This window comes from Rosa chinensis, chromosome 5, assembly GCF_002994745.2.
Source record: "Rosa chinensis cultivar Old Blush chromosome 5, RchiOBHm-V2, whole genome shotgun sequence".
NCBI lineage: Eukaryota > Viridiplantae > Streptophyta > Magnoliopsida > Rosales > Rosaceae > Rosa > Rosa chinensis.
In genome coordinates, this window is record NC_037092.1 from 52,245,208 (window position 1) to 52,265,613 (window position 20,406).

The 20,406-nt window shown below is 37.0% G+C and overlaps 1 long non-coding RNA gene across 1 annotated transcript; it reads right to left on the reverse strand.

The window, feature by feature from the left end:
* Window positions 1-14,379: 14,379 nt before the first annotated feature.
* On the reverse strand, window positions 14,380-15,271 carry LOC121048990. Its single transcript, XR_005799086.1, has 3 exons — window positions 15,106-15,271; window positions 14,820-14,999; window positions 14,380-14,659 (listed from the first exon to the last, which is right to left on the reverse strand). It is a non-coding gene; the product is annotated as an uncharacterized LOC121048990 (long non-coding RNA).
* Window positions 15,272-20,406: the final 5,135 nt, after the last annotated feature.

Sequence of the window (20,406 nt, forward strand, 5' to 3'; positions counted from 1 at the left end):
TAGAGCATTTCTGGAACGTTCAAGGCAACATGGAGATCTAGATCATAATATAGGTTTTTTGGAATAATTGGCTAATATCTATGTTTTGTTATGTTTGCGTGCTTTGAATTTGGCTTGTATTATGTTTTGGGAAGTTGGTGTGCTTTTAATTTGGCTAATATCTATGTTTTTTTTATGTCAGTGTGATTTTAATTTGTTTTGTATTATGTTCATTATGTGCTATGATTTTGAATATAAGGTGTGTGCTTTAATAAGAGGAATTTTCAAATACAACTTGCTTATTTCATTAAATTGTCGTTTACATAAATGAAAAACTAGGAATAAGTACAATACAATTACACAACATGCATAATCACCTAATTATTCAAATCATGATCCTCATCCTCTCTATTAATCCAATTTGTGTTTGAAGGTTCATCCTTAGGGTTAGGGTTGGTGGAATCACCCGTAGAGAAAGGTGAAAATTGTGGTTGTGTAGGATATCCCCCAAGGTAAGGTGGTTGCGGATAGTATCCACCGGGGTAAGGGGGTTGTGGGAATCCACCGATGAAGGGAGGTGGTGGGAATCCACCTGTGAAGGGAGGTTGTGGGAATCCATCGGGGCAAGGTGGTTGTGGGTATGCACCGGGGTAAGGAGGTTGTGGATATGCACCACCAAAAATTGGTTGTGGGAATGCACCACCAAAATTGGGTTGCGGATAGTATCCACCCATAGAAGGTGGCGTCTGCTCGCCAAGTTCTTCTTTCTCCGCTATCTTCTTTTGCTTTCTTGACCAATAACGCTTTTTATTTGGCTTCATTTGACTTGTATCAATCTCCATAATATGCTCTTCCCTCTCTTTATTTCGCTCTTCCCTCTCTTGTAATAGGAGTTGCTCTTTTCGCATTTCAATTTGCAAGAGGATGCATGCTCGTTGACTTTCCTCTTGGAGGCTTCGAGCGAATCCTCATCGAGTTTTTTCTTGCCCGCGGTTGCCTCTATTTGGTTGTTCGCTATACTCTCGAGTTTGCTTGACAAAAGACTTTGATCTTTCGCTTCCTTCCTTCCTTGAGGCCTCACATTAGGATTTGCAGTTTCACCTGCAATTACCTCATCTACATCCATGTCCAAGTTGATGGGGGAATTTTCAGCAATTGGTTGTCTTTGCGTATGTTGACTTCCTTCATTTGATGTTCCTCCGGATGTATGGCTAGGGATGTCTTTAAATTGTGCAAATCCCTCCACAACAGCGTAACTATCAAAACTCTGAAACATGTGTCTTTTGGTCCTCCCTTTTTTCTTCATCTCGTTATGCCACAATTTATGTGCTTCATCTTGCTACGTAATTAAAAAAATTAATAAAAAATGCAATTAGTACAAATATAAACTCTATTATGAAGGTTCATCTATTATAAAGGTCATAATTTTAATAAGAAAGTATCTCACCGTTTTACAATAAAAATCAATAAGTACAAATATAAACATCGTTGTAATTACATCATTATTTATCAACTAATTATCTTAATTGTAACGAAAAGCAATTACTACAATTAAAAAGATATTATAATTACTACATTATTTATTAAGACATATTTTACTATAATGTATAAACAAATTAAATGATTTATCAACAAATACATACCTTATCAACCGCATTCGAACTGCTCTTGTACCAATTTTTCGCTTGCCTTAATGCACAATGCCACTCAAAATTTTCCACCTTCCCTGCAAAGATTGGGTTGATCGGCTCTTGGGCCAATTTGCGTCAAAGTGTCGCTTCACGCGCAACCATAAGTCTTTTTTTTTTTTTTTTTTTTTTTTTTTTTTTTTTTTTTTTTTTTTTTCTGATTTGCGCCCACAGCCGGACATTGGCTTACAGCTTTCCAAGACTTGCACAATTAATTGAACATCTTTCTCATCCTTCCATCTCTTTTTCTCTTTGGTATTATCATCTTCACTTTGATCTCCCACGTGTCCGGCCACTGGACGTGTGTTTCCCCTTTGTTCGACCATATTGGATAATGAAAAATTTGGATGATGAGAGCTATATGAAGAGGAGGAAGGTGTAACTATGAACTCTAATTTTTTTGGTGTGAGATGTAAAGAAAATGCTAGGTATTTATAGAGAAATATTTAGAATTTTTTAGAATTTTTTTTCTTACCGTTTGATTTAATATATATACGTATTAATTGGTTGCCGTTAGATCAAGTTAATTGAAACAGACGGCTAAGATTACTTGACTGTTGCAATCAAATTTCCTGTTCACCTAGCGGCTACCTTCCACGCGTCCAAGTCTTCCGGCCAATGCTTGTCGCTAGGCGACAAAACCAATCAACACACGCGGTCAGCAATTGAGGTCTAGCGCCTCATTCGTGCGTCCCTTCCACGCGTCGTCTCCTCCGCGTCACTCTATGCTTGTCGGTCACTGAAGTCACCTCACATGCATGCTGGGCCGAGCTGGCAGCCAGGCATGCTGAGTCAAGAAATTAGTCACTCTGATGGCTTTTTTCTTGTACTGGGTCATCAAAAGCCAAGTTTTGGCTGGTCAAAACACAACCAGTGGCGGAGGAGTGTTTTTCACAATGGTTGATAACCACCTCAGAAATCTCATGTGGTGCCTGGTCAAAACGAGACCGCTGAACTTGCTCTTAGGAGTTTCTTAACTCCTAAAACAATGGCGGGAACTCATTAATTTGCATGTAAAACTGGAGGTTAGGTGATGACATTGCAATTGTGGAAGATGGATGCAGCATTGAAAACAAAGAATTTTATGAAAAATGTTGAGCAAGGTATGAATTTCTATTATGTTTGTACTTTTTAGCTCTTGTCTGTGCTTTGACTTGCATCATTAGCTAAGTGTTTTTTATTTTTGAAGAGCATGAAAGCACTGCATCTAGCAAAAATGTATGTCTAGCTTCAATTTCAAAAGCAAAAGGAAAGGAGAAGTCTGTTGCAGCTAGTAATGTAATTGATGTTTAAAGTTTTAAGTTTAAATTGTTTGATTCCAATTGTTTTCAAATTTTAATGTTGTTAATGTTGCAAAGACTTTATGTTATTGAATAATGAACAATGGTTGATGTGTGAACATTGTAGCAGCTTGTAAGTCTTTAGTTTTTGACTTGTGAGTCATAACTTGTAGAAAAAGTTTACTTGAAGAAGAAGTAAACTTGTACTTGAAGGAGAAGCAAACTTGGAGAACAAGATGACTTGGAGACCAAGATGTCTTGTGTTATACAACATGTAGTGTAGGGCTTGTATATATAACCTTATATACACAATTGAATGAATATCAAAAAATTCATCACTCACAAATTTTTCTTCCTTTCCATTTCATATTTGACTTGGTATCAGAGCAAAGATCCGAGAGGATTTTGTTTCTTTATTTTTTTTCATTGTTCTTTCCTCACACCTTGAGGTTGGATCTCTGTTCATTCCTCTAATTTGGAGGTTAGGATTGTTTTTCTGTCTTTCAGAAGGTTTCCTACAGCTTCCTGACTAGTCGATCAATCTCTCTCAAACAGTTGACATTCTGTCTCAATTCCGCTACATAATCAAGTTTTTCATCATGACATTCTCTCAATTATTCTGCAACTACTACAAGAACTTTGGACACACCAAAGCAACATGTTACAAATTGGTTGACTACCCACCTAGCTACTTTAACAAGTCGAAATCTGATGGTAAGATCTCTACATTGGTTGTTCACAGAAATCGAGGTAAGGTTGGTGTTGCTTTACAAACTTCTGACTTTATTGGTGAAGATACTTGGGTAATTGATCCAAATGCCTCAGATCATATGACTTATGACAAATCTCGTTTTTCCAATTTGTCACCCCCACCTGTGTCTAGTGTTATAAATGCTAATGGTGAGTCTTTCCCTGTAATGGGGATAGATAGAATTTGAGGCACTCCTGCTTTAGAACTCCGTAATGTTTTATATTTTCCAGCTTTATCTCATCATTTAATATCCATACCACAATTAAATGCTTAGTCTAAGTACTTGGTAACATTCTTCCCTATGTATGTCATTTTTCAGGATCTTTTCACTAGGAAAATAATTGGTCGTGGATATTTGAGGGGGAAATTGCTCCATCTTGATTGCATGTATGGTGGAGAGAAGCCAATAAAGACAACTTGAGCGGCTTTAACAACAAGTTCTAGTCAAATTAGTGAGGTATGGTTGTGGCATCGCCATCTTGGGCATCCTTCTATTAGTAATATGAAACAAACCATGCCTTCTTTGTTTATGGGGATAAATGAGTCTACTTTATGTTATGAAACCTGTGTTCTTGCTAACAGTCATTGTGCTAGTTATCCTTCAAGTGTTTCCAATAAAAGTGCTACCCCTTTTGAGATTATTCACTCTGATGTGTGGGGACCTGTCAGAAAACCCATTAATTCTGGAATACATTGTTTTGTCTTGTTTATTGATGATTGCACTTCATTATATTGGATAGCATTGCCTAAATCTAAGGACAGTTCAATGGTCATATCAAAGTTTTTCGTTATGTTAATGGGGGAGAGTTTGTTAATCATGATTTTCAGAAACATTAACACGGTATAATCCATCAAACCACTTGTCCCCAAACACCTGAACAAAATGGTGTGTCTGAACGTAAAAACCATAATCTTTTAGATATAGCACGAGCATTGTTATTTGGTGCTCATATGCCCATGTATATGTGGGGTGAAGCAGTTCAGACTGCCTTACATCTTATTAATCGTCTTCCTTCCAGTGTTCTTCAGGGGCATATTTCCTTTTAAGTCATGTCAACCCATGTCTCTATTCCTTCATTCCATAATCTTCCTGCCAGTGTCTTTGGTTGTGTTGCCTTTGTCCACATACCCAAAAATCATAGGTCAAAGTTGGATGCCTGAACTCTCAAATGTGTATTTGTGTGTTATAGTTCTCATTAGAAAGACTACAAGTGCTATCATCCACCTATTTAGAAGTTCTATGTTACAATGGATGTAACATTCTATGAGGACATGTGTTATTTTACCCTCAACAACATTTCTCTTCAGGGGAGAATGAGTTTTTTAACAAGATGTTTGTTGGTGGAGCATTGAAGAAAAATCATGAGGATGAAGAAGAATGTACTGAAGACCATGATTCGACTGGTCGAAGTATCCAAATCAACGAATCAATGACAGACCGGAAGGAACAAATAAGCTTGATTGACTAGTCGAACTTATCCATCAACCAGTCGAATCCTGAGGAGCATAGTATTGACCAGTCGAATTCTGTGGCAAAAGAACACATAACTTTTTTTCGACCAGTCAGAAAATCAAGCTGAAGAACCTTTGACAGTGACTCCTCCTCCTTAATTATCCCTCAATGATCAAGATTTCCCAAGTTCTGAAGATCAACTGAAGGTACGTTCTGAACACATATCTGAGTCTAACAATAATGTTGAACCTATTCTTGTTGAGTCTAGCCCAACCAAATATACCTTACCTAATTCTGTCAACTTGTGGTCAAATACCAAGAAGTATGAGCCCACTCTTCATGCTAAATCTAAATATTTAGTTGCAAACTTTGTGTCAACTTATAGATTGTCAAAGTCATATAAATCTTTTTGTGCATCAAATATCCTCTATATATGTGCCTTATAAATTGCAGGAGGCATTGAGAGATCGGAAGTAGGCCGAGGCAATAGAGGAAGAAATGGAGACATTAGAGAAGAATCTCACATGGGAACTTGTACCACTTCCTTGTGGTAAAAAGACAGTTGGGTGCAGATGGATTTTTACTGTGAAACATAATGTAGATGGCACAATAAGCAGGTATAAGGCGAAGTTGGTGGCGATGGGGTTCATCAGACATATGGGATTGACTATGATGAGATTTTGCTCCAGTAGCCAAGATGAATACTATTCGGGTGTTATTGTAGCTAATCTGAACTTGCCACTCCATCAGTTCAATGTAAAAAATGTGTTCCTTCATGGGGAGTTAAATGAAGATGTTACGTCCCGAACCTAGAATTAACGATTTACTCACTATGTGGACGGTAATTGTCGAATACTTTCAATTTTTACTTTTTATCGATATTTTAAGTGGGCCCCGCAGGTCCATCTTGGAGTTAGGAGGGTAATTCCGGGGTGGGTCCTGACAGAAGAAGTGTACATGAATCTTCCTCTTGGTTATGCACCAGATACACCTGGTGATGTTGTGTGCAGATTGAAGAAGTCTCTTTATGGACTTAAACAGTCACCACGAGCGTGGTTTGGTAGATTCACTCTGGGGATGACTTGGTAGAAATCGGAAGTCTTCAGAAGAAGTTGGCATCTGAGTTTGAGATGAAGAATCTAGGAGACTTGAAGTATTTCTTGGGGATTGAGATAGCCAGCGGGAGAGATGGCATCTTCTTATGTCAACGAAAGTATGTGCTGGACCTCTTGATAGAGACAAGCATGTCGGATTGTTGTTCGATTGACACTCTAATCGACCAAAATCACAAACTAGCAGAATATCCCGATCAGGTTCTAACTAACAAACCAAGATACCAGAGGTTAGTAGGACCTCTGATTTATTTGTCACATACTAGACTTGATGTTGCTTATGCAGTTAGTGTTGTGAGTCAGTTTATGCACAATCCCAATGAATGGCACATGGAGGTAGTGGTAAGAATCTTATGTACTTAAAGTTAGCACCAGGAAAAGATTTAATGTTTTCTAAACATCAGCACCTTAATTTTGGTGGGTATATGGATGCAGATTATGCTGGTTTTATCACAAATAGAAAGTCTACATCTGGGTACTTAACTTTTGTGGGAGGAAACCTTGTTATCTGGAGAAGAAAGAAGTAAAATTTTGTTGCAAGGTCAAGTGTTGAAGCTGAATACAGAGGTATGGCACATGGAGTGTGTGATCTTCTGTGGCTACGAAATTTACTTTGAGATTTGGGTTTTAAACCTAAGTCAGCAATGCATCTATACTGTGATAACAAAGCAGGTATTGAAATATCACAGAATCCTATGCAGCCGAACAAAACATGTGGAAGTTGATCGGCACTTCATTAAGGAAAAGCTGGATGCAAAGTTAATCTCCTTTCCTGTTGTCCCAACCGAGAAGCAATTAGCGGATATACTTACCAAAGCTATATTTAGCAAGTTGTTCCATGACTCACTAGGCAAGTTGGGTCTTCGTGAAGTTTATGCCCCAACTTTAGGGAAAGTGTTGACTTGTGAGTCATAACTTGTAGAAGAAGTTTACTTGAAGAAGAAGTAAACTTATAATTGAAGGAGAAACAAACTTGGAGAACAAGATGACTTGGAGATCACCAAGATGTCTTATGTCATACAACATGTAGTAGTGTAGGGTTTGTATATATAACCCCATATATACTCCATTGAATGAATATCAGAAAATTCATCACTCACAAATATTTCTTCCTTTCCATTTCATAATTTAATTTAGTTGATGTGTGAATTGTAATGCAGAGTTGCAAACTGCTTGTAAATGTTGGTTGTTGCCTTTTAACTTGTTAATGTTTTCAAGTTGCCTTGTTTGTACTTTGTAATGCAGACTGTCTTTACTCTTTTAGCTTGTTAATGTTGTATATTTGTTGCTTGATTTATTGAATCAGTTGATGTCTTGATGGATTATGGAATGATGGAATGTTGTATATTTCTTGCTTGTTCCATTTGAAATGGTCATTTGAATAGGGCTGGAATGATGGAAATGGTCATCAGAGTATTACAACTTGAAAGGTATAAGTTTAGAAACTTAGAAAATTGCTAGGTTTGTACTAAAAGCATTTTTTTTTCTTCTTAAGATTAAATCCCGAATTGGGGCCCAAGCCGAAACCGATCGAGTTTAGGAGGTGTCAGTATCAAATATCAAAATAACCAATAAAGACACGACCAAAATTAAATTTCGGGATCAGGTTCGGTTTCACAAGAAATCCGGCCCGTGTCCAACCCTAGTTTTCTTGTCTTTCAATTCTTTTTCTTTTTTTGTTGACCCATTACGGTCATGCAACATTTCTCATGATATCACATTATGATAACGAGTTTGAACCAGAGATTACCACGTCTCACTACTACAAAAAGTTAATCGGACAACTGTGGATTTCTGTTGTTTGATGACCAAGTCGACCGTTGTCGAAGTCAGTGTTGTGTGATTGAAAAATCACACAACGGTAATTCCACCGTTGTCTGATAGTAGTTGGCTCAACAGAATAACTATTTTTTCTTTGTGTGAATTCTGCGCAGCAGGTGCCTGCCATGGCATGCGTAGGGATGCCTCGGCCATTCAGACAACAGAAGAAGAAATTTTGCTATTGTCTAAAATTTATAACACACAACATATATAACTCATTTATTGTTGTCTGAGATTCATAACACACAAAAAATATAACTCATTCTTTATTGTCTGAGATTGATAACGCACAACAGCTATAATTCTTTCTCTGTTGTCTGTTGGTTCACTCAGACAATAGAGATGATTTTATTTCTGTTGTGTGTTATGAATCTCACACAACATAATTTTGTTCTCTTTTGTTGTTGGTTGTTAGTTCACACAACAACTATATTTGATTAGATTATATTTCTGTTGTGTGTAATGAATCTCACACAACAGAGTTTTGTTCTCTTCTGTTGTTGGTTGTTAGTTCACACAACAACTATATTTAGTTAGCTGTGGTGTGAATATTGTAATCAAATTGGCTAATTCCCAATGACTGTTGTAGAAGAAGCCTTAATTTTGAACTCTTTTACAGTCATACAACACATTGTTTTGTATTATGTTGTATGAATGAAACTTGGTCTCAAAAAAGAATATCCATATAAACGTTTGTCCAGAAATAATGCTTGATATATTACCATATAAACAATACTATAATCCATATAATTCAAGTACCATGATTCAAACATCTATACATTTAAGTAACTAGATAATGTACCAAACAAGAGCATTCCCGGCTAGTTATACATGAATCACAAAAATTCATATTCTCAATGGCTCTTAGCCTTCAGCTGCCTTTAGCTTTAAATAAAAGAGATCTGCTGAAGTTTATATAAGGTTGAATTATCTGCACACCTATCTGCTTCCTATCTGCTTCATGTTACTGCTGCTCATCAAGTCCGGACATGCACTCTCAAATTCCATATTTCCAGTTCACTTCTAACAATGCTATATAAGAAATTATGTTATTAATTAGTAATGACACAAACCAGATTCTCAGTCACATATTAGAGTGATCATACAGTTTGCTTTGTAATAGTATTAATAACATGAGAATGTTCTCACCAATAGGAATGTAATCATAATCCTCCTGCACATCAAATAAGGATCCAGCTCCAAGGGCATAAGATAGTGAGTCATTAAGTTCACCAAAATAGTAAAAACCCTGGGGGTGAGGGAAAACATAAGTCATGTTAAGAAAAAGATCAAAATAGTAAAACTAACTTAAAGCCAAGAAGAAAGTAGGAAATCTACATTGACCAGTGATAAAAGAGACAGAGCCTTATATTCTGCCTGTCAAATTTGCAGGCAAGCATTTTGTAATTCTACTTCACTACTGTTTAAATCTCATATGGCAAATCTGCCAACTTAAAGCCAACAAACTTTTTTATTTGCAACCAAATAGATATTGATAGACAACAGGGTAAGCTTTTACCTGTGAAGCAAGCAATGTAGCCAGTAGCCTTTGATGCACTCTTCGTCTCCATACAAACTTTTTCTCAAAAACAAATATGGCATATGCATACACTAGATCATAAACTCCTACTAGAACAGAATGAAAATGTCATTTTTATGCATGCACAAACGTGTACTCCTTAATAATAACAATAAACATAAGAACAAGATTATATACACAAAAATAAACTACGATCTTAACTACAACCTTCTTTACTTTCCTCACAATCACATTCAGTCAACCTAAAATCTACAAGTACAACAAAATTAATTTAATAAGAGAACACTGAGAAATAAAAAGCTATTTGATAAGACCACCCTCAAATCAATCAAGATCCATATTAAAAAAAAATGAACATGTATAAAAAACTGCAACATATAAAAGTTTTCTGGATCTAATACCCTAGCATGCAATTGTCGACCATTATCCTGCTTAACCATCTCCATCAATGCTGTCTCCAGCTCCTCAGCTCTAAAAAATGATTAGGACCAAAAATATGTCAATGTCACTAAACATATTCCATACCTTCATCCTATGGGAGTATAGATTTTATAAGCTAAAACTGTAACGAGAGAAAATATTCACCAGGGTTAAGTGGTAGGGAATAAGCAGAGTTACACGCTAAATCTGGTCGTCTTTCAAGAAGATGCACCAGCAAATGGGGAAGATTTGTTCTGGGTTATATATTTTCCTCAAGCAATGAAACCTGCAAGTAAAATGAGTAGTCAGAATTCATCATTAATATCAATTGTAACAAGTCGCTCATTTATGTTTTATACTTAATATCAAATAGAGAAGCCAATACATATTATGCGCTCATATTAATGGAGTGATTATTAGGAGGTTTTACATGGATGATTCACTAAATCTTTTCAGACCTCTCAAAACAAAGTACAATCCCCAAAGCCAAGTTTGATAAACTCACATGCTTTAATAAAACAACCATTGCATTCAGTAATGTATTGAGCAATCTATTGAAATATAGGTACGTAATACTAATAGTGCACGGACCATTCTCTACAACATTATAGGCTATTAATTTACAAGAGAATAAAAAAGAACCAAAGAAAAGTAAGCTTAGTGATATAAACTACTTACCTTCTTGGTAGCTTCCACCACACTGACAGCTGGCGCCTCAACTTCTTCGACATCTATTTCCGAAATAGGAGCAAACTGTCCTTCATAGTACCTGAGGCAAAATTAATGATTAACGCATAGGACATATATTTGCATAATCACATTACAGAATCAAATAACATTTGTTCCACTGAATGCAGGATCCCCATGAAATTGGATATCCCAAATAACTCTATTTCACTACCACAATTAACTCTAGCACCCACTGAATGCCAAGGTTACTCTTAGAAATATTATAACATTGTCCTTCAATTCCCTACCACTTTTAGCCTTCTGCAACCAGTTCGAGCATTAACATTATGAAGATTTAGCTTATAACCAGAGTTAAATGCTAAATCTAAGTAGCATTGCAGTACTATACATAACATAATGAAGATATAAACTTGTTATACATATGAGAGTAAAATACACCCTTCAAAAAAGAAAATAACGCACACAATGAACTTGATAAACAGATATGCTACTTTGTTATATTCAAAAATGCAGCAAGAGCAGCATCCACTTTGAGGTTCCATGCATAAAGACAACTATGACTATTGGTCCATAATTGATAAAATTGTATAGGCATTTGCTTAAAGAAAGATAGAATTCTGTTTACACCAGGACAGAGAACTCAAAGAGATACTTGACATACCTTAACCTCCTCAGAACTGTAACCATGTAGAATGGAGATGCCATTCTACACCAAAGCATGACATAAGTTGACATTTTTTTTTTAATTCTTGAGCATGGATTACCATCTGACTTATACATGACATATCCATAATTATAAGACTGATTGAACCGTTATCCTTGCAGAATCATAAGGCTATGATTGAACCATTATCCTTGGCAAACTTATTAAAACTCACACCAAAATTGAACCTAATAAACAGAATAAATTCAGATTCTTTAATAAAAACCCAGTGGGAGTTTTGGCCTCAATACCTGAACCATGACCTGCATATCAATCTCCACAGCCCTATTTGCAAGTTCTCCATAGAAACTCATCTCTCACCTACGCAGAAAGCTTCAATAAAACTCAGAATTAGACCCAAAAATTCTAAAACTTACTCATAGAGAAAGTAAAAGCCTTTTATTTTTATTCTTACAAGGAAAAGATCTCCACCTACCTTACAAATTCCAGATAGCCAAAAAACGAAATCAGAAAACCATGCCAACAAAACATTAAGAAAGGACGCAAATTGTCAGATACCCAAAGCCAAAAAATCAAATTTCTACGACAAAACCCAATAACCTAGGAAATATTGATTTTCAGATTGGGTGATTGGGAGACTTACAAAGTTACAAGATACAAGAAAAGATTGGGACTTTGGGAGGGAACGAGAGTGCCTAGGCTCAGGCTGTGACTATGTGAGATGATGAGAGGACGAGGAAAGAAAGAGAGGAGGAGTGCCACTAGCCCGCTGGGTTCAAGGAGGAGGCGAGGAGGTCGATCTGTACTTCTTTCACTCCTTTGGTTTGTTGAGGCTGAGAGAGGAATGAGAGAACCCTAGAGATCGATTGAGAGAATGGGTTGAAGAAAACTAAAATTTCTTCGTCGTTTTGAACTTCTGATATTCATCGACCTTCGTCTTCTGCATCTCTTCAATTGACCCTAGTTTAAAGACTAGGAGAGAGAAAATGGATCTAGGATACTTTATCTCCTCCATCACTGAAGAGGAGTTGGATTTCAAGGGATAAAGAATAGAAGCAAGGAGATTGAGAGACTGAGAGAGGTTTCATGAGAGAGAAGGGTTTCGGGGGGAAGGGGGTGTTCACAATTGAGAGAGCTCGACAGAGGTTAGGTTTCATTTGATTTAATTTTGCTTTCGGACACGATGTGGCTAGGGCTGGGTGGAGGGACAATTAAACTAGTCGCTCACACAATAGAAATCTAACAAACTGTTGTAAGAGTATATTACATAAAATCAAAATGTGAAAACATGGAGGGAATCTTGCCGCCTGCAGCATTTTGGCTCAAAATGTTGCTGCCTATGTTCCCACTTCACACAACAGAAAAGTATAACATCTATTGTCCAATTGCTATAGCTTGCACTAGCTTTACCCACCGGGAGACATTCAAGCAAGCTTCCTCAAATTTTGATGCTTAGTTTTTCAATCACACAACGGAAATAGTAAAACCCGTTGTCCTAGTAGCCCAAATTTCAATGTTTCAATAGCCAACCAAGACTCCAAAGTGGAGGGAAATGTGCCGCTAAATTTTTTAAGACTCAGACGACAGACATTACTTCATTTCCGTTGTGCAATATAGTTTTGATAAAAAAGTTTTCACTTTGTTGGCATTCACACAACAGAATATAACAAGCACCGTTGTGCAAAGCTTACTTGAACACACAACAGATGATTTCTTTTCCGTTGTGTGATTAGTGTTGTCTGATTAACTTTTTGTAGTAGTGTCTATTCACTAGTTGAGAGATGGAGACAACAGTAGCATATTTATTTCCTTTTTGTGCCTAAGAGCAAATGCACCGCACTGATCTTGGACATCGAAGACCAGACAAAATGGCAAAAAATAAAAAACGCTGCATGCACCGCAAGCTTCTGTTGAGACAAAAAAAAAATTCAAAAGTCCAATTTGATTAACTCCCATAAGTAGGTGGTCGTGGTCTGTCAATAAAAGTTGGAGGCCAAAGCTGTTATATACATATTTATTCGGCCACCAGATCAATAAAGCAATTTAATTTAAATTGTTTGATCAGATGAGTTCAAAGCAAAAGAGATGAGAGGTAGGCCAAACTAAGTGTGATTGGTTAATTGGTCTCTATGATTATCTCTTAAGGAGGAGACACAGTAAGCCAACAAGAAACAGAGAGTTGGGCCTTAGCTATATTTTTTTCTATTGAACTTGTAATCTTATCAACAAGTATTCAAATTCATATGGATGCATGAGCCGGTCAATGAAAGAAGAAAAAGCAATTAGCCTCACGTGAACTGAAGGCAACAAATTTTGGATAAAATCCACCTCCTACAAACTCGAGACCGAGTCAAGGTGAAAGATACTTGCACCTATCCAAAGTTTGAATAAACAAAGAAGCTACCAGCTTAAAGCTTCAAACGTGAAAATTGGAGTTTTGTTGCTGTTGTGATCATCTTCAAAGTGACAAATCGTAACTTCAAGTTTGAATTCAAATTGCAAGCTATCCTTATCTTTAGCCAACCGTTTGGGTTCCTAGATGCCTATAAAAAGGCTCGACCTCAAGAGCAGAGGGAGGCAACAAAAGAGGAGCAAAGTTACGAGAGAAGAGGAAGGCACCGAAAGGTTAAAGAGTGAAGAGTAGAAAAAAGAAGAAAGGAGGCGAAAGAAACAGAGCAATCCAGCCGGAGCCGAAGCGCTGTAGTCCTTCCTTACAAGCTTTCTAAGAGAATGCCGTTCATGGAAAACCAACATTGCAGGAGCAAAAGTTTCAAACAAATCACAGGTATATGATCTTGGTTATCACCTGAAATTGCTGATCTCTTCTTTCATGGTGCAGACAAAAGAAAAGACGTGTTTCTGCTCTCTTTAACAATCAAGTCATTTGCCACTCACAAATCTCACCAACGGCTTCGGGGCAAGACACAAAGTCGACATCAAGCCCTCATTCACAGCCGCGGTGCCACTCCCGCGGTGCCACTCCATGCTGCACTTGCTTTCGATGCCTATACTGCGGTGCGTCCTGCGTATAGGTGGCGGAAGCAAGGTTCGAGCTCAAGGGGGTTCACCACACTTGTTTTTGATGCCTGTATCGCGGTGCGTCCTGCATATGGGTGGCAAAAATGAGTATGTCAGGTGAACGCCTGGGGGCTGCCAGTTCACACACCAAGTACGGTTCTGTGAAATTCCCGGGGTTCACAAAGTGAAGAAACCGCTCCAGAAGGATCCTTATGCAGCGCCAAAGCCAAGATATTACTCCACCTGCAGCAAAGTCGTCATCAAAATGGTGTCCCAGAAGGCAAAGTTGCTATCTTTCTACGGAAGGGTGTTCGACTTAGCTCAACTTCAATCACAAGAAGGCAGAGTGTTTGGCTTAGCTCACTTTCAATAACAAAATTGCAGCGTGTTTGACTTGACTCACCTAGGATCACCAAGCTGCAGAAACACAAAGTGGAGGAGATACTTGCGGCAAACACACAAATGCAGAAGCATCATAAATGCAAGAGATGTTCGATCAAATTCAATTGGTGGATGCAGTAAATTGTACAGAGGAAACGGTCAGCATCGAGGATTGTTCTCATACAATCAATCCTGAGACCACCTGAAGACCACATGATGGACAAGATTAACCTCTGGTCAAATTCCCTTGAATTGTAACTTCGAAACCTTGAATTGCAACTTCAAAGACCAGAATAAAAGCATCTTACCTGGAGGGTTACGAACACCGAAATATCGACGTGATTCTGTTTCCTTTAAAATGTGGCACCTGCAAGGGATTTAATAAATATACAATCCCAAAGTGATCATGTCTTTTGTTTTGGCGGTGGAAAACTGATCAATAACACATGAAGACAAAATGAAATTAAAGCATGATTATCAAAACATAGTGTGCTGCAAGTTTCTATAATCTTTTGTCTTTTGTAATTAAGGGCATGATTCAAAGTATCAGGAAGCAGCTTTCTTCTGAAAATGGGAATTAAATGGCAAAGTTGGTACATGGCCACGTCCAGATGCTTGGAAGAATCAAAACTATAAACAACTAAGCTTTTGCTTTCTCTCACTTTGTCCATGAAACGGTGAAGCGGTGATATGCTCAGAGCCTCAGAAAATTTTTCTTTCCGAGTAGAACTGACAGAGCTAGCAGATGGTTTTGTGGGTTTAGTTTGGGCTTCAAAATTGGGTGCAGATATATAAAAACTCATGGGTGTCCAAATCAATTGCAAGCTTTTAGGCTCTATGCAATCACCCGTTGACAAACTTCAAAGCACTGAAAAGCCCACTCTACAAAGGTCCGCATTGAATCTTCAACTCCAATCTCAAATATGTCGACACTTCACCAAAATTGGAGTGTCTACTCAAAATAAAAGGAGTCATTGGGCCTCTCACAGAAAATGAAAGCAAGCCCACCGATAGTGCTCTACTCCAAATTTCTGAGGACTAATCACAAAGCTCGGCACGACAGGGTGCCCAAATCAAATCGGTGGATACTCTGCCAAATTGGATGTCCACCCCAAAATATATTTTTGCTTGACGGATTCAAAATATGTACACATCCATCAACCCAAAGTCGGTACAAAACCAAAAATTCAAATCCAATGAACTACAGTGGTTTGATCCCTTCACAGGGTATGTAGGCAGTCTAGCGACCCACTAGATGCAACCGCAACTCCAAACAGAATCTCTGACTCCACCAGTCAAATTCAACCAGTCCCAAATGAATCACTGACTCCAGTCAAATTCTCCCAACACCAAAAAAATCAAATCCATTCCAAATCACACAAATAAAGTCCAAACCAAATCCAAGGGCTTTAAACCCTTCCCCAAACACAAATTCAAAATAAATGTGTCATCTACCCATTTAAATCTCAAAAGACGGAACTACATGTGGTTTGATCCCACAAAGGGTATGTAGGCAATCTAGAACCAAATTTATCTAGATGCAACCGTGTCCCAAACACAAAATCGACTCCTTGGTCCACTTAAACCAAATTCGTCCCAAACACTACTCTAATTCCAAAATCAAAGCTCTCCAATGAGTCATCCACTCATTGGAACTCTTGAACTACGAGTGGCTTGATCCCTCTCCAGGGGTACGTAGGCAGCTCATTCAAATATCCGGGTGCAGCTGCAAAAACAAACAAACACACATCCCGTCAATTGGTTTCTTCATAAGTGGAATCAAAGGGTGTTTCCCTGTAACAAGGGATTATAATTAAGAGACACATTCTGTCTTGAATGGGTCGAACCCAAAATAATAAAAACTCTATTCACTAAATGAATACGAGTGAAATTATGTTGGGTGACATTTACGCTCACTGTGTGCAATTTTCTCTCAACAGCTTCTTGGACGATCAGAGGCGTTCCCAATCAAGCCTAATGTCAATTCTTGGACTTTCACTTGGTTGACCAATTATGGGCACATGGGCTTCACTATGTAATTATATATATTAAAATCAGTTGCTTTTGTTCAACGGCTATATTTGACCCATTATGTAATTATGCATGCATGGTTTTTACCAAGAAGAGAACCATTTGATTACATGTATAAAAAAACAACCTTTGGATTAAATAGTGAATGATTGAGAGGCATTGATCTTGCCTATTTGGGGTGCATGAAAAAATTGGGAGGCAAAGGCAATATCAGTGAATAGTGCACAAATGGGAGGCAAGACCTTGCCTTTTGCCTTTGCCTATTGACTCTTGGGGTGCATTTGCTCTAAGTCATGGCTCAGTTGGTATGCCGACGTTTGGTTTCAATCATTTTATGGCCGACGGGTGCCTATTTGGTGACTATATTTGTTGCCTCATAATGTATTGCAAATCGTAAAGCCATTTGTTTGTACTTCTATAGGAAAGGCTGTTGATGTTCATTGATCTGACTCTGTGTCAGAACTCAGAAGTACTTCTATAGCTCATCTTTGTATTCCAAACTTGCTTGTAACATTTTCTTTCATTTAAATGAAAATTATGCAATTACGATGGTGCATGAAAAAGAAAAAATAGCTAAGATACTTCAATAGAAAAGCTCTTGGACATGCTTGCCATGACATTAACATTTCAATTGTCCTTTTCCCGTGCCTTGGCCGTGGGTTCTTCCGTTCTTTTATGTCTCTCTTGAAGACTAATAGTATAAAAATTGGCAATTTCATTCCCAACGGCACACTGCTAGCTTATTTTGTCTCCTAGACCTAACTTATCTATCCTCCACTTTATTCCCAAGAGAGCTGATAGATAAGCCTTCTATATTTGTTTTCTTAGCTCTATGAAGGAATCCAAGGAGCATATTTACACCCAAAATAAAATAAAAGAAAAAAAGGTAACAAATTGTTATTTCCAGAATTATAGAGACAACTTGTTTAACATATAACACTACTAGCAAAACAACAATTACCCACGGATTTTAATCTGTGGGTAATAAGACTTTCTCATACGGATTTCAGTGTGTGATAGTTTTTGCACACAGTACGCGCACAGACTCTATTTCACACGGATTTCTGTGTCAAATATGTACTCATCTCACACAGATTATTTTATCCGTGTGAATATTAAACGTGGACCCCACTATCTTTCCATGAATATAAATTACTGTAATGAAATGCAATCCGTGTGAATAACTTCCTATCTCACACGGATTTCTGTGTCAAATTCTTTTACCCTAACTCTCACTGATTTCTGTGTGTAAAAGTGATAGCATTTATAAAAAATAAAAAAATCTGCTAATTAATTAGGAACCAATGAAGATTTTGCATTACTTGAAGAAAAAAAATATCATTCTAAAGATGTCAATAACAGTTGATAATACAACTTATGAAATAATCAGCGTTTCTGCATATACCCCTAAATTCGAAAGATTGGTTGAGCTTCTGTTCTGGTGGACTAAAAATCTCCTTTAATTCTCTCTTCACTCCATCATCAGCAAATATAAACTTGCACGAATTTCTCGTTAGCTGAAATATTTCCCTCCTTCCAAGACCTAAGAATTCAAGAAACAGGCATCAGTTGTGAGCTTTTGTTCTATTTTATATTAAATGCACTAGTGACATCGGACATACCAAATGCAGAAGCAGCAAGGTTGTACTCGTTGGAAAGGCTGGTAGAAAAGACCCCAGAATCATCGGCGCAGAGGACTAGAGGATGCTTTGCACTGTACATACAAACATATATCTTCAAATAATTTGGAATTGATCACAGACCTTATAAAGTTCTATGCAGCAATCTATCAAAAATACAAAATAACAGCAACAACATGCAATAACTACACAATACTTACATTTTCATATTGCGGTTTATGATTTCTTGTCAAAGCTAATAAAATCTGAACATAAAATCCAATTATCAAACTTTTGAAAGTCCACGTGCATAATCAAATCTAAATTACTTCAAGACAACATATATACTCACAATGATGATGTGAAATTGGACTTACGTACAGGCTAGACATGCTTATAGCCAAGGACTCCATCAATTGGTATGCAATTTTGATACACTCAGTCATTAGATTCAACCTCTTTCCCATAATTTTGACTATAAAAAGCCTCCAAACTTTCATTTGCTAAAACACATATCAAGGCTAAAATAAGAAAACAAATCCCAACCTTTGCTATCAACCTTAGCGTCCACCAATTTGTTGATCTGCTCCATGCCATCTGATACCTAAGATTTACTTCCACCGATTCTTCCTCATAAGCCGTGTATAACAATGTAGATACATATAACCACAAGTATCAGAGTGAAGTACACTGTACAATAGCAATGTAAACTCGAAACCATGTTACTTCAAATTTCCAAGAAAAAGCACAGCAAAGTACCAGCAATAACAACAACTGTGAGAATATAGTCACCACTAGATACATCTATGATGTAAATAATATAGTCAGCCAGCTCCCTGCAGAAGTTCGCAGCTAAATTATCTGCACCCAAACAAATCAAATTGGGAATTGTTTCAGTCAAACATCAAAATATGACTATGAAAAACGCTTGATGCAACCTAAGTTTATAACAAAACAGCGATGGATGTTAGACAATGAAATATTTGGTACGATTCAAAAAACATAGGAATCCTAATTATATGGAATCATTGAACAATCACTGCTATCAACTTGTTTTAATAAAATTTACATCACTCGTTTTATAATCTCCTTACCGAATTGTTTCAAATTTGGCACCTCGTTGGACATGTATGACCGTGCATTGACAGACCAACATAACGATACACTTAAGATAGAGAAAGATTAAAAAAATTCCTAAACACAGAGCCATGAAAATTGGGCGTAATATATAAAGGGCATATCAGCCTATACCACCTAATAATACAGGAATTTTTTTGCAGGAAATTTAACTATAATGAGAAATCAATCACACACAATCGAATATGGCTAATTGAATAATAGCACCAATATTATTCCTCAAAACTGAACTTACACAACAGAAAATCAAGAGCATAGCTAAAAAATTCAATAGGATTTGCCTCTAGCATGTTTATGATTGTATCAGAGAGTGCTTTATGATATATAAAGACCTCAATAAGGCTATTCCAATCAATCCAGCAACATATATCCTCAACAAGGCTATTTCATATCAATACACCAAAATTGAAAATCAATAAATTTGACATTACCCATTTAGTTATAGTGTATTAATAGGTATTGTGTAAAAAATTAACTCAATCCGCCGTTATTTCGATATCAAATAAGTGGTCAACCTTATGTACTTTTTCACACGGAATTTTGTAGCTAATTGTTCTTTGCACACGGATATCCTTGTGAAAATGTTTTAGTTTTTACGTACACAGACATCTGTTATTGTTGTTTATTCACACGGAATTCGGTGTTAAAATGTCACACAGATATTCGTGTGATATTCATTCCATACAGAAATCTGTACCAAAAACTTATTGTAACGAAAATCCGTCCCCCATAAATCACATAACATAACAAATTAACGATTTCTAAATAAACTAATATTTAATATGTACAGAAATCTATCTGAAATACATTTTTAGCAAATGT